Here is a 22,330-nt window from a genome sequence, read left to right on the forward strand (position 1 = left end):
TGCACAATCATAGAATCTGAAATACTGATAGACAGCCAGTACATAACTTTTTTGGCTCTCTCATGCCATCCTTTAAATGCCTGCATTTCCTGTTGATTGGGAACATTAGGAAGAATTGGTTCTTCTTCATTTCCTGTAATGAACTCCCAATAGCCTTTTCCCATAAGGAAATTCGTCATTCTAAACTTCCATGCCTGGAAGTTGTTCTTGTCAAGCTTTTCTGTAACAATCTGTGAAAGAGAATCAGACGCCATTACAGAACACTGCAAAATATTCTGTCACTGCGAAAAACACAGCTTTTGCCTCACACGGGCAGAACTGCAAAACTAACAAAAGTGGTATTTGACCATGCAGTCACTTCCTAGTGACGATTTTGTATCAACAGGCAACAAGCATGATTCTGCAACTCCCAATATCTCTGCACACAGGCATACGATGCAATTTCTGCGGCAACTTTTCACCGACCAGCCGAGCAGTGGTCGCAGAGCAAAAACAGGGCCTTTTCCTGAGTGCCTGCGAAGAACTTCCTCCTTCAAAAACGGGCCCCGAAATGGCCTCGAATCAGAGAAATAAAGTCACCCAGGGCTTTGCCTTATCCCGTAGCATATACTGCACTTTCGCCACACTGCGAAGGGCGTCTCAATCTGAGACAGTGCACTCTTGCACTTCTGGCTGTGCTACCTATAGAGATTTGCTCCAAAACTCGAAATAGGAAAGCAACACTGGTCCTCTTACTAGGACACCGTGAACTTGGTTTGCTTTCTTGAGCTCCTTACCATGAACAAGGCTCTGATACCATGTGAAGATAGTGGGAGACAGGGAAGGAGTCTCACTTGTGACTTTCTCACATGCACAATGGGGGAATACACACAAAGGTGGAGGCTGAAAACAGTTTTCCTCTTCTTAGTTGTGAAAGCCAAAAGAACTCACATACAAAGAAATAGAAGAACCCTATATGTGGCTCTCAAACCAAACTCAACTAACTAAGGTGGCATACTAACTGAGCCACAAACTAGAGTAGATAAGGATAGCTGTCATCCAGCTATTATTCGTGGGCGGTGTACCAACCGCGTCTGCAACTAACAAGTCGGTGACATAAATGCACAACGGTCACCCTGGCATATCGCGAGTGGAGCTCGATATCTCAACATTAAGTGCCAGTTTTGGGTCAAACATGGTGTCATCTTGGGCCACATAGTGTCTCAGAATGGAATCTCTATGGACCACAATAAAATCAAACTCATCTTGGAGTTACCGCCCCCCACCAACAATAAGGGAGTCCAACGATTTATTGGCCATACGGGCTGATATTGGAGATTCATCTTGTTCTATGCGAACATAGCCCGCCACCCATTATACAAACTGTCAGTATCCTTTGAGTGGACTGAAGAATGCCAAACATCCTTTGAAACCCTCAAGCTAGCTCTAGCCACTGCACTAGTTGTTGAGGTCTCCTGACTAGAATTTAATATTCCACATCCACTTTGATGCCCTAACTTTGCCATTGGATGTGTGTTAGCCCAACCCGAGGAGCATAATTTGGATTACCCGGTATACTTTGCAAGCCGTCAACTAAATGAGGATGAGGTTAACTACACCACCACTAAGAGAGAAGGCCTCGCCATGGTCTATGCACAGTAAGGAATTTAGGCACTACTTGTTAGCTAACAAGTTTGTCTTCTTTGTGGACCATCAAGCATTGCTATACTTGGTCAATAAACCCTGCATGACGAGATGCATCACTAGATGGATGCTGATCCTACTAGAATTCAACTTCACAGTCACTATACGTAAGGGCAAAACCCATGTTCTAGCCAACCACCTATCGAGGATCCCGAATGGTGAGGCCCCGACGGTAGTAGATGATGATCTCCCTGACGCTTCCCTCTTCTTCCTCAACGTCATCCCAAAATGGGCTGCCGAAATCACCACTAGGACTACCCCTAGGCCAGGACCTTAAGAAGGATAGAGCCCATAAACTCACTAAGGATGCCACACCCTATCAGTTGATTGCAAGCCAACTATACCGCATGGGCAAGATGGTATGTTGCGAAGATGCGTGTGCGAACATGAATACATTGAGGTGCTTGAAGAAGCCCACTCAGGAATTTCCGGAGGCCATTTTGCCGCTGATGTTACAGCACGTAAAGCATTGCAAGCTAGTCTCTGGTGGCCAATACTCTTTGGGGATGTGGTCGAATTCATCAAACGATGTGACCCCTGCCAACGTATCCAAGTCCCACACAGGACAAACATGATGCCCCTAACAGGAATCCTAGCTGACCAACCCTTCAAAAATTGGGGCATTGATTTCATTGGTCCCGTAAGCCCAACAGCAGCTAAGGGGACCAGGGCATGATACATCATCTTGGCCACCGACTACACTAAGTGGGTAGAAGGAAGAGCCACGGTAAAGGCTGATGCAAGATCCACTGCCAAATTCTTATATGAACAAGTCATGTTACTTGGTGACGTCACACTGTAGCATTGCGATAGCAAAGATAATGTTGCAAACATCTTTACCAAACCACTTGGTAAAGAGCTTTTCGAGAAACACCGACTAGCTCTTGGTTTTTGACACAAAGGAAGGACATTCCCATTAAAAGGGTGTGATGGAATGTAATGTTTAGTCCTTCTTCGATTCCCCGGAATCACATCATCTTGAGGGAAGGTGTTGAGAGTTCACACTCAACATCATGTGATCATATGTGCATAACACCATCATGTGATCATATGTGCATAGCACTAACCCAATAGAGTGCTATAAAGGAAAGGGTTAGATTCCCTAACTCTAACCCTAAATGGGTTTGTATATATTCTACATTTTCAACTAAATCTAGTGTACAGTTAGTCATTTGTGGTGTTCTCTCTAGCTGTGCCCTCTCTCCTCATCTCCACTCTTCCCCTCTTCCCTCTTCATATTTTCTCAAGTACCCCTCCTTTTGGATGCATGTGGTATAATAAAGGTTCTTGAGGTGAAACCCCAAAGATTTGAAAGGAGCAACAAGCTATACAAAAGCTAGGAAGATTGTCAAGTAAAGGGAGGTTGTGCTAGCACAATGAGTAGATTTTGTCCAAGAAAAATAGTCCATTCAGAGCTTTAATATTGGACCCAATGACCACAATAAGATAATTTCTTTCAAGGAAAAGTCTTTGGAGCTACTAATTGGTATACTTCATAAACAAGGAAAATGTTTCTAAAACACCAGAGGTTTTCACTCTTGTCCAAGTGTGTTTTCATGAATTGATTGGGATTTTTGGAAGGAGCATGGTATTGGATCATGCAACCATTTCGAGAGGGGAACTTGTTAATTAGATAGCCAATTCTCATATTTTTTTAAGAAGCTATCACGATGCAAGGGGGAACATTTGGGGCAAGGGCTAGAATCTAAAAAGCTAACAAAGTCTTACTTGGACCTAGTTCTGTAGAAAATCACTATTTAAACTATGATGGAGTTTTGTTTGTTCATCTAGAAAAATAATATTGTTGAACCTCCAACATCATTATGAATAGTATAGATGCTAATTGCCAACATCCTTAGATTTTACTATATCAGTATGTCATTTAGCTTCTATGATGCAACTGTGCTCGTTAGTTTGGCAAAAGACTAGCAAAGTTTATATGAGATAGAGAAAGCCTAGGCAGGGATCCTTGAAGCATGTTCCCTCTCCTCCTCCATCCCGATTATAGCACTAAGGCTCCGCTATATTGAATCTCACATCCAACTTGTAATATCTCACAATCTCATGTACAACACATTGGAATGGATCATGTAGGCTGCTGCCTTGGGTCAATAGTGTGACTTCTCCATGCTCCTTATTCCAAATGGAGATATTCCCCTATTTCTTTACAACAAAGGTCCATGCTCATAGAGAATATGCTGCACACATGCAAAAACACCATTTTAGAAACAAAAATTTAAATAAATATTCCATTGCCCCCTTAAGTTTCATGTCCTCTAAGTCCAAAAGTATCTTCTCAAATTGTTTAATGCATCAAGTGAATTATTCTTCTACCCTCAACTTCTATGCATGAACAAATTGCATTACAAAGAAAGGTGTTGGTAGTAGAATTACAAATATCTTATACTTTCCATAATAGCAAACCCAAAAATTTTAATAGAAAATGTGTGAGCTGCATGACTTACATCAGCAACATTATTAACTCTAGGCATCTCCTTTGCATCACCATGCCTTTCAAGTCCTGCATCACCTCTCCAACAACTTTGCACATGCATGACTTTGTATCTCTAGGTCAAGATCACAATTTAACATGAGATCCACGTTAGGATAGAATTTCATAGGATGAAGGAGTCCCTAAATAGTGAAGAAAGCTCTAGTCTAATACATAGCAATGACTATAAGGCTCGATAAAAAGGCAAACATTGATTATGAGAATCCAAAAGGAGGAGGTATATTGCTTAGCACGTTGGGCGAAGGATTCGGTGATGCCCTTGGCTATCCCAGTGCAAGATCTTGGTAAATCCAATGGAAGAAGATGGGAAGTGGATTTCATTGTGCATACATGATCTTCTCCCTGAATGCAACACATCTTTTCTTTAACAAAACTTGCCTCATTACTCAGTTGGGCAAAGGTTTCCTCCCATTCTTTAGAGACAAGAATGTCTACATGTAGCTGCAATGTAGGCATTACACCATTTTTCATCAAGGATACCCACTTTTGCATGGTGGGATTCAAGCAGTTGGCGGATGAAGAGGACCACTCTTTTCCAGTATATTGAACACATTCTATCCCCTCCCTCATCTCTAAAAACATGGCTTATGGGGAAACAACATCCAAGCTCACGATCATGGGTTGTCATTATTTCTTGAGTCCTAGCAAAGGATACTTTTCTCATGTATTTATGTCTCACTAAATAAAATGGATTTCTAGATTCTAGGATATGATTCCCTTAGAGCTAGTGGGATTGAAAGTGGATGAACCTCACTCGGTATGTCACAATTGTGGTTTGCTCTACAACCCCCTTGATTTTCTTCTACATGTTTCTCTACATTTGTGCAAAAATTGGATGGTCTATTCTTGGGAAGATGGGTCTTGCATTGTTAGAAACCTTAGTGTCAGAGAGCTATGACTTAGACCTATGGTTTCATTGAAAGTCTTACAACTTCTTGCATATGGAGGTAGGAATCACATGCTAAACAAGGTGTTGTAGTTAGTGGTCTGTAGACACCTCCTCTTTTAGTCCTTAATAATAGAGGTTGCCAAACATAAGATGTTGTTCTTGACAACATGGATAACACAATCATTTTCTTGCCCATGGATGATTCTTTGGCAAAAAGAGCATATGACCGCTATCAAAAAAAGAGCATACAAGCAAACCATTATAGGTACACTTTCAAGATTTGAACTCAACAAATCATAACAAAAAGTTGAGCCAAAGCAGAGCTGAAAACAAAAAAGCTGACAAGAGAGGGGCACACCCTCTCATATTAAATAACGAGAGAGGAAGCATGCCACCTTTCCTCATACATCATGTATGGATTTTTCTTCTTTGTTTTACAACATTATTGGTTTATAATTTTTTTGTTTTCCTCACTTTTTTTATTTGTAAATTTTCATTATTTTGGGTTTATTTAAAAGTTAAAGGGCTTCCTATTCATCAATTGAATATGTGGAGTTCTATCTTACATGACATTCAAACTTAAACTCTATAAGTTCATGATTACATTTAAGCTCCCGTTCTTTTTTTAATGCATGTCTTGGATGGTGAGCGAGAACTATGGAGTTAAAAGAAAGGACCATGGTGCATACAAAATCAATGGAATATAATACCAACGTTCATGGCATTGTAGTCCAGCTCATAGTGTCTTAAAGGTGACAGTGATTATTACTTCCATTTTATCAAAGAAAGAACTCACAAGCTCATGCTACGAATCCCTTATTCATTTATTTGTTGCACTTCTTATTCCAAAAAGCACAAACCTTTGTCCATCATAATTAATAAAATCACCACCTTGAAATTTCTAGGGAGGATCAGGTTCAATCAAACTTGTGTTGCAATTCATAACTAAAATTGTCCTGCTTCTTTTTCTACCTTCTTTAAAACTTGTAATCACAAAATGAGATCATATTCTAAATTGGTGATTATGCACTCCATAACAAAATAAAAATCTAAGGCCTATGATTCAATCAATAATGAATTCAACAAGTTGCAAGTAATGCAACTAGATGACTTTATTAGTATCATAAAAAACAACTAAGCAATATCTATAGGGCAACAATGACATTACAAAATTGACACAAACATCAATGTAAGTTTCAACACACAAGACAATATAATATTCAATTTGGGTACACCCCCAGGGATTTTTGTATCGAAGCTATGCCTACATATTAATATAACACATCTTGGCAAAAGTTTTCAAGTAATTTTTTTAGTTTAACAATATTGGTGGAATATAGTACTTTTTTATATATTCTCTTTTTATTTTTGAAGGAAAAAATGTAAATCTTGGCAAAACTTTACATTTTTTTGCATAGAAGTTTCAAATCCTGGCGAATGTTTCAAACATTTACATTTATTAGTGCATATGGACTTTCAATGCCAATATAAAACTTTAGCTTCTTAATGAAACTAACTTGAAAAAATCATCCATGTACACAACATTATCTAAGATGTCTTTCTTCAATGTAGTGAGAATTGCAAACTTGAATTGTGCATTTCAATTCCCAAATCAGCATTAATTTTACCATTTACAACATGATAGACAACATAATAAAATTAGAAACATGTTATGGGTGGATCTGGTCATGCACAGTAGTCTACATCCCTCTTTTCTTTCATCTTGTTTTCTACATCCCTTTTTTATTTTTTACATTCCTTTTCACTTCCCTTCTTTCCATTCCATCCCTCTTCTCTTTTCTACATTCTGTAAACCCCTTCTAAACCCTTTCTACATCCTCTTATCTTTCCTAATCCCTCTTCTCTTTTCCTCTTGTCTTTCCTACATTCCATCCCTCTTCTCTTTCCCTCCTTTTCCATTTTTCCCTCTTTCCCTCTTTTTTCCCTCTCCACCTCTTGCCCCTCTTCTCTTTTCCACATTCCATACCTCTACTCTTTTCTACATTACTTAAATACTTCCTTTTCTCTTTCCTACATCCCTATAATCTTTCATACATCCCTCTTTTATTTCCTATAGCCCTCATCTCTTCTCTTTCCTACACTTTTGTACATGCTTTTTTTATTTTGTACATCCCTCTTCCATTTTCTACATTCAATCCCTCTTCCTTTCTTCCCTCTTATATTTCATACATTACATCCCTTTCTCTTATCCGAATTCCCTAGACCCTTTCTACATCCTCTTCTCTTTTCAATGTCCCTATTCTCTTTCCTACATGCCTCTTTTCTACATCTTGCTTTTCTTTCCTCTTCTCTTTCTTACATCCCTTATCTTTCCCTCTTCTCTTTTCTACATCCCTCTTCTCTTTCCTACATTCTCTCTTTTTCTCTCTTTCCCTCTTTTTCCCCTCTTTCCATATCTTCTCTTTTCCCCTTTCCTCTTTTTCCCTCCTTTCCCACTTCTCTTTCTGTCATTTCCCTCTTTCCATTTTTTTGCATTTTCTCTCTCATCTTTTTCTTACATTCAATCCATGTTCTCTTTCCTACATTCCATCCCTCTTTGTCTCTATGCCCTTACCCTCCCAAACTTCATCCCATCCACCATTTAGCCCATCCCTTTCTCTTTTTTCCCTTTCTATCATTCAGTCCATCGCCTTTCAAAATTCACCCCATCCCATCTTTCTCCCTCTTCTCTTTCATCCCTTCCCTTTCCCTATTTTCCCCTCTTTTAAAGCCCTTCCATTTCCCTTTTTTTCTCTCTTTTTTAGCCCTTTCCTTCCTCTCTTTTGTCCTTTTCTCTTAAATCCCTCTTTGTTTATTCATTTCTATTATTTTGTAACTAAAGATTTGTCAATTCTATATTTCTTATTTTGCAACTCAAGCTTTTTATGTAATCAATTTATCATATTGATTCAGCTCTTATTGTTAAATTTTTTGCATCTTTTCATTGTTATAGCTATTTCTAGTCATCACTCATCATAGATTAGAGTCGAGGTAGAGATCCATGTTTTCATAAATCTAACAAATTGGTCCTGATGAGATGCCCAACTTGGTCCTTGGCGTGAGCCCTGACCAGTTGGAGGAATTGTAGCAGTCCCTTAAGGATCAGAGGTCTTGCTAGATCTTAACTCATCCCTCTTGTTTGACTTTGTGTAGTAACATGGAGAGGGATAAACTACTAATAAGGCATCATCCATTCAAGAGGATGTCGCATTTTAGTAGGCTCAAATCATGTGGATGAGTCTTCACATCAGAGTCAAGGCTCCCATGTTTTTTAAGGCAAAGCATGCCATTGGCCACATTTCCACTTTTGTATCTACCACCACTCCCACCTTCTCCACCCTTGCATCTACCACCCAAGCCCACTACCCACATCCACTCCTATATATGCCACCCCAAGTGCATCCATACCCTTTTAGATTTCCTCAGATGTAATGATCACATATTATGTCAATGGCTAATGAGAGATCATCAAGGATGACAAAGGGGCCAATGTCATAGTAGCTGAGATGAGGTAGCTCATGCAAGTGACCTTTGACACAAATATATTATATAAATGGAAACACCAAGTCCAATGGGAAAAATACTAAACTTTGTCATAGAATAAGTCTAGAAAGCATTTTTTGTACTTCTTGGTCATGAATTTGATAAAATTTACATGATTTGTTGCATGGGTGACGTACTCTAACATCACCCCTCAAAGGTTTGAGGCGATGAAGAGGGAAAATTGAGGCCTCCTAACATAAATAAGTTACAATTGAAGAGAGCCAAGCAAGAGCCCAAAAATGAGCCATAGAGGTGGAACAAGTACCAAAAAGCAACACAAGCACATAGGCAGAGGAGAGTTGCTTCACACCTTAGGAGTAATGGTGGCAAGAAAGGACTTAAGGCATGGGTGATAAGTATATGTGTGCCACTTATTTTTGTAATTTTTAGTTTGGTTTAAATAGATTGTTTTTCTCATAGTACTTAATCTAATGTTTTTAATTTGGATTCACAATAATTCTACAAGTTGGGTGATATCTTATGGATGTGGAGTATGCCTATTGATATGAGAATGGCATGTGGGATTTCTTCAAGAGTACCATTGCAAGGGAGGAACTTTCATTGCAGTAGAGGGTCACCATGTAAGCCCCCAAATCTCCTTGTTCTTAATCATGTTGACATTTCCATTTTTAAATTACTGCTTTAGTGAAAATTTATAAATTTTTTCATGAAGCATTCTAAGGGCATGGGTTCCTCGAGCAAGGAGAAAACTATTTCTCTGTAAACATTAGGGGAATTTTGGACTCAAGAACGGCCTCATAAAGAGTGAATTAGGAAAATTGATTAATAACCAATAGGCCTATAAAGGGTCCCATCACCCCCTAAAAAGAGCATCTACCTAGGCTTTGGTGGGCCCAACCATGCCTCAAAAAATGCACCTCCATCTCGCACTTGGAGGAGCCCCCTACCTGCTGCAGAAGGATATTCATATTTATAACCGAAGGTGGTCCCATTCCCAAAAACTATTTTGTGGATACTACTCCCCCCACCAATTCAAAACCTTTTGAAAGTGCCAAAAAATGGCCTGAAACCCTTCAAAACCTTTCGTTAAACCCAACTCACTTTTTAACTATTAAATCCTTCTTTTTCTCATGATTCTTATTTATCTCAAACTTTTGTTGCTTTCATGAATCTTAATATATCCTATGATAATCTCAAATATTTATTGCTTTGGCTTCCCATATCCAAAAGTATTTTTTGAATCCTTCTATGGATCCATTGCAAGATTTCAAGAAGCAAAAAAGCACCTTGCAATCAATTTTTCACTGAGTATACCAAAGCTCATTTTTACAATGGCACAAGATTGTTGACAAAGAAACATTAAACCAACTATGATTAGAAGGAGCAAGGCATTTTGGGCTATGAAGTGTTCGTGTACATTATCTAGTGGATACTTTGGCAGATTCTCCCATGCTCAATATTTAGGGGATGGTATTAAAGGATTATTTGGCTATGGAAAATGCAGTGGTCATACTAGTGCTAAAGCCCAATATTCCAACGTTCACTTGTTAAGTAGGAAAGGAGAAATTTAAGAACTTAAATCTACTATGCACAATCTCCATGAATAGCTAACCCAAGAATGCATAGAGTGTTCTTCTTTTAACGAAATATTTGCATATTCTATAATCTATATAAAAAAGAATGTTGATGTGAAAGAAAGACCACAAGAGGCAAGTACAAGATTCCATTAATGTGATAAGACAAATTTGTCAAAAGAGACTTGGTCCCTCAAGCAAAAGAGTTCCACATTGACTAGGAGATTGAAGAAAACAAAAAGAATCCCTATCATCTACAAGCATACGCTCTAGGTTGTGCAACAAATGAAGGGCTTGGCATATGGTAGTGGAGCAAGGAAGGGTAGGTTCAAGCTACATAGCATTTATGTTTAAACTATTTTGTAATTGTGAATCTTTTCATACAATCTTCATAAAGTAACTATTGTATTTTACTTATCTCGTCATCATGCTTTTTGTACAAGTTTAATATCAATGAGGTTCTTGAAAGAGAAGAATCCGACACACTTTATGTCATAGAGAGTGTAATCAAAAAGATAGAAATCATTTCCATCTGAAGGCATCATTGTCAGTATGCAATTTAACATATGCAGTACTACAAGAGGTTGTAGCTAAATTAGGAAACATTGTAGACTGCTCTCAGAAGTGTTTCAAGCACATGATGGTTCTAGAGAAGGGTACTTGGCTATTAATAATGTTTTTAGTAGTGCGCTTTGAGGTCAAAGTATAAGAAATCCATTTGTGTAAATTATCCCCCACACAAAAAAAATCTATTGTCTAAGTTTTTCTAGGTGGACTTTTTACACATCTTAGATGCCATGCTATTATTTGAAGGGACAAATATGTTGCTTTTAGTGTGTCATAAAATTATTCATTATTTTGTCTCAAGTATAAGCTTTTTTGTAGATAGACTAACCATAGAAAATATTTAGTTAATCTTAAAAGAATATCGTGCTTGAGTAACCATAGGATGTATTTTAGTAATCTCAATAAGTATTTGGTTATCTCACTAAACTTTGGAATTGAAATTTATCTAAACAAATTGCATTAGCATGCTATTCATCATGAGCACAATATTCATCATAGGAATAATTGTCATAATCTCAGCAAGTACTTGGTTTTTCCACTAAACTTTGGTTTTAAAAGTTAACTTTAAAAATTGCATTAGCAATTTGTTCATGATTTTTCGACTTTTGTTTAGTCCAATCCTGAAATTAGACTTCACAAAAGTCCAAATTTTTTTAATAGTGTGTTCTTATGTAATTAACCATGTAGTCTATGGCAGGCCTAAAAAGATCCTTGTGCTTAGAATGCACTACTTAAACGATCAGATCTTATGCACTACTGCAATGATCACATCTATCTTGCCATAAAAAATCTAAATACTTCTCTACGCTTGCATGAGGTGTAGAAGCACAAAATTGTGGCATGCTTTGCAAGATATAGACATTGGAGGTCTGTGGAAGGAGGTATGAGATGGGTTAACACCTTTCAATTCCAAACTTTAGTGAGACAACCACATACTTATTGACAAAGGAGAATAGTTCCTATTGTTAATCAAATACAATACTCTTTTAAGGTTAACCAAATATTTTCTATGATTAATCTATCTTACAAAAAACTTTATACTTCTTGAGCCAAAAGAATGAATAATGCTATGCTTAAGCTAAAAATAAAATTCATGTTTTTGTTATCTTTGAAGGTGTGTCTAGGCAATGAATGCAATAAATCCTAGCACACTAAGCCTAAGGCCCTTTATATATATCCCCAAATCATGAAAGGCTCTTGAAAATCCAAAGCATACACTGTTTTATACAATCTCCGGGGGTGCACTACTAAGAAACCATATGTATCACCTATGTTCAAGAGGTAATTAAGAAAACCCTCAACTAAAATTGTTCTCCCAATTAAACCACCCCTCCTTACTTATGAACTAATGGATTTGTTTTTAAATTTGAATTAAAAGAATTCTCTTGTTATTGTAATCTTGTTAAAATTTTCCCCGAAGTTTGATTTAACAACCCCTCCTTTTGAGTGCAATTGGTACACTAAAATTTTGTGCGGTGAAAACCCCAAGTATTCAATTTGTTTCATTTATTCTTAATACTTTATGTCTATTTTACAAAATTAAATATCTCCATGGACAATTGTAAAAAATCTTGTGCAATAAAATGTATTAGCATGCTCGTCACAAATTTAAGACCAAAAAGTGTAAAATTATCACAGGATTAGATACTAAAAAGACTAGAATATTTTTCTATGCCCAACACTTTTCCAAAAGTAATCAATGTTTCAACACCATAAAACAATGTAGAATCAATACATGAAATCCAAAAATGGTCATGTTCCACTTCACAAGTGATGCCACTCTTCAAAATCTATTAAATTCATTCAATCAAAATATGAATCGTGAAGGGACAATGAGGCTTCCATTTATCGAGCATTGATGTTGCATCAAGTTACCTTCTTACTATCACTCTATTAGTACAAAGAGAAAGTCCTAAGACATCAAAGTTGATAGCAGTGTATTCTCAAACGTGGTCCCAAATCCGACTAGTAACCTCAAGACATCGTACTTCACCATTTTGCATATGCATATCTTGGTTATGTCCACTAGATTGCAAGTCCATAAGAATCCATGTGCCATGATTTTTTTTCCAATGCGTATAAGCATATCTCATATAACGAATTCCATGCACACGCTATTAAACCTTCCTTACTACATATACTGGAAGAACTTGGGTATTAGAGATTATCCATGTACATGTTATTAAACTTTCCATGCACATGTTATTAAACTTTCCTTACTACATACACTAGAATCCCACATTGGGTATTGGAGATTATCATGAAATTTCTCTTATAAAGCTTTGCATATCCACATGGTCTTTGTTTTGTGGATGAAGATTGATTTGAAGCAATAGACAAATATAATGGAGGGCATGAACCAACTGACACCCAAAGATTTTGAACCAAATAAAAATTTAGTGGATGATCGAATAGAAGCTGTCATTTTCATCAAAAATGCATCTATAGTGAATGGATTAGGAAGGGGCCATTCTATAGTGAATGAATTAAGAAGAAGCCATTCTAGAGTATTTAAGTTAGAAAGAGCAAGCTGATGGAGGATTCCATATGTACTTTCTCTTCTAGGTACTTGGTATCATGCATATAGAAAAAAGTACTAGACCTTGCTAAGGAGATAGGACATCACTCTAAGAACATTAGCTCCCTAATATTTGAATGAAAAGATTGAGATTTCCCACATTGTGAGAGTCTCCAAGGATTATTTGGTAGAAGGAAATATGTCCATACAACCCAAACAATGATAAGCAATATGTCAATATGTATCTCTCTCTCTCTCTCTCTCTCTCTCTCTCTCTCTCTCTCTCTCTCTCTCTCTCTCTCTCTCTGTCACACACTGTTATGAATAAATTTGTCTAAGAAAAAAGGCATTAATATGTGTGTGTGTTTGTATGTGTGGCAATAGTATAATAAAATATGGTGTGCATAGGGCCCAGGGTTGAGGTGGCAGTGCATGACCATGTGCCACCCTTCCACGTAAGAGGACCCATAAGGTGTGTTATACATAATCCATGGTAGTAATATTATAAAATGTAAGGTGGCATGGTTCCTCCATGTGCCACCCCTCCACCTAGGCGGTCCCATGCCTGCATTTAGTGAGATATGGCCTAAAGTCCATGAGAGAAGTAATATAAAATAGGTGGAGATGGATATTATATTGGATTATTCCCTCCATGTAGGATAGGCTCATGTGGGGGGGTATAGATAGTCCAAGGATGCAAGTTAAATAATGGGGAAAATAGGATGAGGTGGCAAGATTCCTTGTGCCAACCCTCCACTTGTCCTCTTAGAGGTTTGAACGTATTATAAAATTGGGAAGAGACCAAGGGAGTATCATAGACTTGAGATATGGGGCTTGATTTATGTAGAAAAATGAGGCAAACTGTTGTTACACACAATTGAGAGGGCATAACCGCCTAGCCCACATGGGAGGCTTTTCCACACACACCATGCATGTGGGAGGATGCATTTATTGGGAGAGACCCCCTCTCTTGGCTATAAAAGGAGGGAGTTATTCCTTGATGGGACACGCTCATTCTTGTAAAGCTACCTAGCTAGTACTTTGATTTCCCTCTTCCCTTCCTTTTAAATAAAGCATGGCCCTCTTCCCTTGATGTCTCCATCTTTACATTCCTCCTCCCATCATGTACATGCTTCTCTTTCCCCTCTCCCTTTCCCCTTGTGCCATAGTCTCCCTCTTCATTCCCTCCCCTTCTAATCTCTTTTCCCCACCCATGATAACGTTTCGCCCTCACGTTCTTCTTTCCTTTATAGCCCTTGAGCGTCGCCATGCTTAGTATCTAGCCTCTTATCCTGATTTCTTTTCTAGGTAACAGAAGTGGTGTGGCTGCTAGGATCGAAATCTCCACGACTAGTGGCGTAAAATTCATTTCTCCTATGACTGGGTGTGATTCTGCAACACCTTCCATCTGCGGTTCTCAGCTTCTGCACCTCCAATCTACTTCTGGTCACAGTTTTTGCGCATCTGTGCATCCCTACTTCTACGCCTCTAGTCTGCCTACAGTTCTGGTGCATCTTTTGATTCGCGAAACTTATGGTCGTACCGATCGCATCTGTAAAACTGTAACATCTGCGCTTCCTCTGGGGTCCTATGTGTGCATCTCCTGGGTGCACCTGCACATGTCTTTGTCGTGACTGGTGCATTCGCGCGTGTGTCGCACATCTTCTGGCCGCAAACAGATCGCGTCTTCTGGTCGCAACAGCTTTTCTGAGCTTCTGCAAAACTGTAACAGATCCTCACATCGCGCCCCTCTCCTCTATCTCTACCTCTTTCTCTTTCTCTTCTCTTCTCCTTTTATTACGGAGTGGGAATTGAACCCCAGACCTCCCCATTCACAAAAGAAAGACTTATCAATGGGCCAGCAAATAGAAATGGATGAAAATGTAATGATTTTGCTTATATATTGAAATCTTGGGAAACCGTGGGGAGTTTCCTCTTGCTATAAAAAGCAAAAGTATTTCATTTCATGTGCTCTATTCACATCTCCTACTAGATCGTCGCTAATTCGGAACTTTTTCATGTTCACTCCTTGGATGCATGCCACACGAGGAGGGTGGATATTTATGTCACTTCTCGATGAGTTCAAGGATTTGGTGCTTGGTCCTTTGCTCATTACGCTACCAATTGGCGAGATCTCTTTCTTAATCTTCATGTCAACCTTCAACGGCTGATTGTCCAGTGCATTGTTCAAGGAGACAATGGGTGGAATGATACACCGTGGTTGATTCAAGGTGAAGAACTGGTGATATACTAGGAGGACTTTGATTTCAATTCTACTCATTGTGCGGTGATTGAGCTACTTGCTGCACCAGAGGTAATTAAAAGGGTGACATTCTTTGAAGGGTGGGATGCTTTCCAAGCTTGGGGGGAGATTTGGCGCATCTGCTTATTAATTCCTGTGGATAAGCTCGTCTTGAATGATTTCTTCTCGATCTCATTATAAAGGTTTCTAGGGCTCGACTATGGTTGGTAATGTTTCGACCAAGGAATCCCTTTGTACCTAATCAACCTTTTGCGCCTCATTTTGAGCTTCAAGTTATAATTCTTTTTTGTCTATAGATAAACTATCAACAAAGGATTGTAAGTTTATTTGGTGCTGAACGTCTTGCTCAAGTATTGAATTCTCCCCGCCCTCTCCTTCTACCTATCTTGGACTACCGAGAAACTTGGGATGTCTAGATTTTAGTCTTGGTGTGATGACATCTTGGCTCCTCCAATTCGACAGCACATACAAACCTTCGACCAAGGCTGCTGGTGTGGGTATGAAGCTTACTTCACTAGGGGGTGAGGTGTATTGTTATAGCAAGTCTGCACTTGCGAGTACTTGCAACCAAGTTCAGTACTCAGCACTCATTTTTGGGCTACAAAAGGCACAAGAGCATCACATCAAGCAACTTGAGGTGCAGGGAGATTCTCAACTCGTGTGTGAATAAGTTAGTGGAAGGTGGAAGGTGCGGAGGGAAGGCTTGGTTCCACGACATCAACAAGCATTGGAACTGTGCCAGGAGGTGTTTTTAGATGATTTCTGTATATTCTCATCGCGTAAGGAGCACGTCATGAAGGTTAGGTTGGCCTTCTAAAGGGTCAATGATGCAAATGGCAGTCTCAACCTTGAGAAATGCACCATTGGAGCCACTCAAGGGAGTTACTGGGACATATTGTCTCATCCAAGGGTGTCAAGCCTGACCTCAAAAATGTAGAAGCTATCCTCAAGCTCTCCCCACCAACCACACGTCAGGTACGCTCATTTGTCAATCTAGCAGGATACTATCACCACTTCATTGATCAATATGCTGCTTTGACATGACCCATGACTATGCTATTGAAAGATGGGGTTGATTTCTCTTGGAATGAGGATTGTGATCATGGGTTTGCACAAATCAAGAATGCTCTAGCTTCAGAACCCATTCTACGCAATCCAGATTGGTCAAAGACTTTCTATATCAATCCTCGATTTGGTGAGCACACTCTAGCAGGTATTCTTCTCCAGTAAGGGGAGGATCGGTTCATGTATCCCGTTCGCTTTGCTTCTCGATAATTGCTCGACACCGAATGACGCTACTCAGAGGCTGATAAGCATGCCTTGTCTTTGGTGTTCTGCATTGAGAAATTTAAGCATTATGTGGTTGGAAAGTCCTTCATTATACTCACTAGCACTAGTCTTGCAAAGCAGGTTCTTCAATCACCAAATCCCATTGGCCGGTTGACCAAATGGTTGGCAGTTTTACAAGAATATGATTTTTCTTTTAAAATTGTAAAAGGGGGTTGTTCCAACTTGAAGAATGCTTTGATTGATTTAGAGGATTACCTTGATGTAACCCTTATAACGGCCATAGAAGTTAGGGATCCATGGTATGGCGGTATCTACAGGTTTCTGACTGCTTTTTCCTTTCCTCCAGAAAGTACTAGCTATGAGAGAAAGAAGATCCGCAGAGATAGTAGGCGCTACACCCTCTTTGATGGGGTGTTGTACCATTAAGGCATGGATGGGATACTAAGACAGGGGCCATTGATGCAGATGAAGTACCTAAGGTATTGAAGCATTATCATGATGGATTTTGTGGAGGCCACTATGCCAGTGACTATACAGCTAAGAAGATTTTACATGCTAGATACTATTGGCTGACCTTGTTCAAGGATGTCACCATGCATTGCAAAACTTGTGAACCATGCCAATTCTTTGGTAGGAAGGATTTGCATCTAGGGCAACATCACCCAGTGATGTCCATCCATCCGTTTCAGAAGTGGGGGAATAGATTTTGTCGGGCCCCTACCCATGACTGCCTGCAAAAGAAGTATCTTTTGGTAGCCACTCGATATGTCACTAAGTGGGCTGAAGCTATCACCCTCCCCGCAGCAAATGGTAAGGCAGCTTTAAATTTCATATTTGAACATATCTGCATAAAGTTTGGGACACCCATGGAAATAGTATCGAACAATGGGAGTCCATTCTTAAATGAAGCAGTGGAGTTACCCATGGATCGCATGGGTATTGATCATCGCACTCTAGCATCTATTATCCATCATCTATGGGTCAAACGGAGCGGACCAATGGCCTCCTTTGTAAATCAATGCGAAAAATGGCTACAGGAAATAGGAGCCAGTGGGATCAGAAGGTCACAGAAGTCGTATGGGCTTACAACATCACTCATAAAACATCTACAGGTCACACTCCTTTTGAGTTGGTGTACGATACTAGGCCGTTTTACGACTAGAGATAGAGATTCCGGCTTTGAGATTGGCACAAGAACAGAGGATGACTAAAGATGAACATGTAGAGGCTCAGTTGGTGCAACTTGAGAAGCTAGATGAAACTCGACACCTTGCCCTACATCAAACAGAGATTCAAAAGAATCAACAAAAAGCCGCTTGGATGCTAAGATTCGCAAGGGATGGGAAAGACACTTTACTGAGGATGATGTTGTGCTATGCTTTGATAACAGATTGGACCACCAAATGGATAAGAAGTTCCTTCCATTGTGGATCAGTCCATACAAAGTCATCAAGGAACGTAGCAATGGGTCTGTATAAGTTTGGGAGCTGCATGAGCCATATGACAAGAAGGTGATCAACAAGCATTACCTCAAGCCCTTCTTTGTGCATGATGGACCCAGGCATGGAAATGATGTGTATTCCCTGCCTGGGGGGAAAAATTATTATGGATAAATTTATCTAAGAAAAAAGGCATTAATATGTGTGTGTGTTTGTATGTGTGGCAATAGTATAATAAAATATGGTGTGCATAGGGCCCAGGGTTGAGGTCGCAGGGCATGACCATGTGCTACCCTTCCACGTAAGAGAACCCATAAGGTGTGTTGTACATAATCCATGGTAGTAATATTATAAAATGTAAGGTGGCATGGTTCCTCCATGTGCCACCCCTCCACCTAGGCGGTCCCATGCCTGCATTTAGTGAGATATGACCTTAGGCGGTCCCATGCCTGCATTTAGTGAGATATGACCTAAAGTCCATGAGAGAAGTAATATAAAATAGGTGGAGATGGATATTATATTGGATTATTTCTCCATGTAGGATAGGCTCATGTGGGGGGATATAGATAGTCCAAGGATGCAAGTTAAATAATGGGGAAAATAGGATGAGGTGGCAAGATTCCTTGTGCCAACCCTCCACTTGTCCTCCTAGAGGTTTGAACGTATTATAAAATTGGGAAGAGACCAAGGGAGTATCATAGACTTGAGATATGGGGCTTGATTTATATGAAAAAATGAGGCAAAGGGTTGTCGCACACAATTGAGAGTGCGTAACCGCCTAGCCCACATGGGAGACTTTTCCACACACACCATGCATGTGGGAGGATGCATTTACTGGGAGAGACCCCCTCTCTTAGCTATAAAAGGAGAGGGTTATTCCTTGATGGGACACGCTCATTCTTGTAAAGCCACCTAGCTAGTACTTTGATTTCCCTCTTCCCTTCCTTTCAAATAAAGCATGGTCCTTTTCTTTGATGTCTTTATCTTTACATTCCTCCTCCCATCATGTACATGCTTCTCTTTCCCCTCTCCCTTTCCCTTTGTGCCATAGTCTACCTCTTCATTCCCTCCCCTTCTAATCCCTTTTCCCCACCCATGATAACGTTTCACCCTCACATTCTCCTTTCCTCTATGGCCCTTGAGCGTCGCCATGCTTAATGTCTAGTCTCTTATCTTGATTTCTTTTCTAAGTAACAATACACACACACACAAATTTTTTTTGGGGTTAAAATACACACACATATACACACTAATCTCTCTATCTCTCTCTCTCACACACACTTTTTTTTTTTGGAATCTTTGAGTCAGTATATTACAAAAAAAGCTATCCCTGAATGGGACAACTATAATACATCAAGAGAAAATCTCACTGTAGGACAAATATACATCATGATCAAAAACACGAGATTGCAAGTAATCAAAAAGCGATTGCTACAAAGAGTGTCTGAAGGAGAAATTAGAAAAAACAGAATCACCAAAGACCCTATGATTACCATCCTTCCAGAGAGTCTAGAGTGTTGCCTAGTACCGAAATCAAACTCCTGTCTAGGTGGATGTACAAAAAAAGCCACAAGAACTTGCCTTGAACGAGCTAAGTAGAGAAATCTTTCGAGAGGAGTGATGAGAGTGAGCTTCCATATCATCCACAAAACCTTTGAAAGCTGCATAAGAGGATCCGCCCTCCTTGATTGCGTGCCTCGCCACTCCCTTCAACCGCGCTGCTCGCTCCCTCACCTCCCTGCCTTCCCCTCCATCCTCCATCAACCTCCTCGCCATCCTCTCCACCTCCTCTTTCCCCACCACTCCCTCCTCATTTCTCTTCTCCATCGCCATTCCCGCTCTCCACTTCTCCACCACTATCTCTTGATTCACCGGTTGCTCTGCGAAGATCGGTAAGCACAACATCGGAACGCCCATGAAAATGCTCTCCAACACCGAATTCCACCCGCAGTGCGTCAAGAAGCCGCCTGTCGCTGGATGATTCAACACTCCTAGTTGCGGTGCCCAAGAGATGACCAAGCCTTGGTCCTTCGTGCGATCCTCAAAGCCTTCAGGAGCTGGCTGTTGGCTTGAGTGTCAGGGCGTAGTACCCACAGGAATTTTAGTTTGCTATCCTCGACACCCAGGGCTATCTGCTCGATTTGGGTGGGCGGAAATAACGCGACGCTGCCGAAAGAAACGAAGAGGACAGAACGCTTGGCCTGCATATCCAACCATCGAAGACAATCCACGTCTACTCTAAATAAGCTTCCCTGTATACCTATATCGCTGGGTTTGGATTCCAGCAGTCCGGGAGGCAAACAAGGGCCAATGAACCTCATCCTGGAAGCCACTGGTCCACTCATACTTAGATGACCTTCGAGCTCTTGACAAGAATTGACTAAAATATGAGACGCTTCGTCCAGCCGCTGGCCTATTCGACCTTTAAATTTCATTTCTTCCGGATCCTCAGAATAGAATAAGGACAAGAGCTCGCGTTTTCTTGTCGGAATATGATTGAAATCGAGCTTCTCACGTTCGAGGGCTGTCAAAGTGAGTCACTGAGACATGTAAGAAGCAAAGCAGATGGCTTTAGGATCAAGTCTGAAGCTCGAACTGACAATTATCTCACCTTCAAGGCTTAATCGTCCCGAAACCCCGAGGAAGCTAAGGTATGCACAAGTTGCATTCGACATCCAGAACAGAACTCTTGGAAGACCAAATTTATTTGCCAGATCCTGTGCCCAAGGGAAGAACATATCAGAAATAACACACGAGATGGGGTTGCTGCTGGCTCTAGAGCTTTCGATAACCTCTTCTAGCACGCCTTGCTGCCGTTGGATACCATCGAGAAGCAGAACTAGAGCTTCTGGAGACGTAAGGTCGAGAGGGGATTCAAGGGGAAGCCCGTCGGGGATAGTAATGAAGCGGATATGGAGGTCTGCAGGCTTGGGATCGCCATGGGACGCGTTGAGCATGCGTTGGTGGGATCGCTGGGTGTTAACGAAGGTGATGAAGTAGCCGGCGCGGGAAGAGAGGAGGGAGGCGAGGTGGAGCATGGGGTTTATGTGGCCTTGCGCAGGGAAGGGGAAGAGCAACGCATGATGCTCAGCCATAGCTGCAACTTCACGGTGAAATGTGATCATACAATGAGCGAAGTGAAGCCCTCACTCACATAGCACTTAGCTGCAAAGTTGGAATGAAATGAGCGGTGGAGGCAGCTCCTTCCAAACTTCTTCACGAAAAAACATTTTTCACAACAAATACTAAAACATACCCAAAACAAAAAGAAAAATAAAACAAGTGAGTACAAGTACTCGTGAGCACTCTCTTCAATTGGTTCTCTCAAAGGAAAACAATTGTCAAAATAAATGAATGATTAATTTGCAACACTTGTGATGGAAGCCCGTGTATAGGAAAGTTCTCATGATTTGCAAAGAGAGAGAGAGAGAGAGAGTTCTTAAAAAAAGAAAGTGTGTGAGTGAGTGTGTGTGTGAGAGAGAAAAAGAACCAAAATAGAAGGGGGCCACATGGCAACAAAAGTGTGTTTAATATTTTTCCTTGACGTTTTTCCTTGACGTGATAAATTTATAAATCCATGAAAGGAGACTTAAATATTTCATGAAAATAACATTGTCACTCGCAATATGCACAAAATTTTTAAAACTTTTGATAAATAGAAAAAAGACATGATGCCATAAGACCCAAGTTTTGTATTGAACCAAAGAGGTATAATAGCAATTATAGCTATTATTATATGATTACATTGAGAGACGTTGCTCTCAGCTAGAGTCTTTATATCCAAAATGATATAGATTGAACATATGTTTACAATTTAAATTGTTGCTCTTAAAGAGCCTCAATTCGTGCCATCTGCATAAATTGACTCCCCATTGTCTTATTGCTCAACGTCACGACAGTCCCTTGCCAGGTGCCATCTACATAATTTGACTCCCACTTGTCTTGCCAAGCCTTGCCCCTTGGGTGCATTGGGGACGAGCATTTTCCGAGCGAAATCTTCCGAGCGTCTGAGTGAAGGAAAAAAAAAGCTTCCAACTATGTAAAAATATGACAAAAATGGATCAGAAGAAAACATAGTTTCACTTAGAAAT

General features: G+C 40.0%; 1 pseudogene across 1 annotated transcript; it reads right to left on the reverse strand.

The window, feature by feature from the left end:
• Positions 1 to 19,774: 19,774 nt before the first annotated feature.
• Positions 19,775 to 21,450, reverse strand: LOC147894202 (7-deoxyloganetin glucosyltransferase-like; annotated as a pseudogene). The gene is made up of 3 exons (XR_015542128.1): positions 21,032 to 21,450; positions 20,851 to 20,956; positions 19,775 to 20,763 (listed from the first exon to the last, which is right to left on the reverse strand). The product of XR_015542128.1 is annotated as a 7-deoxyloganetin glucosyltransferase-like (transcript).
• Positions 21,451 to 22,330: the final 880 nt, after the last annotated feature.

The sequence above is a fragment of the Dipteris shenzhenensis genome, chromosome 14, assembly GCF_047967505.1.
Source record: "Dipteris shenzhenensis isolate YYH24624 ecotype China chromosome 14, Dip_SZ_1.0, whole genome shotgun sequence".
In the NCBI taxonomy this organism is placed as follows: Eukaryota; Viridiplantae; Streptophyta; class Polypodiopsida; order Gleicheniales; family Dipteridaceae; genus Dipteris; species Dipteris shenzhenensis.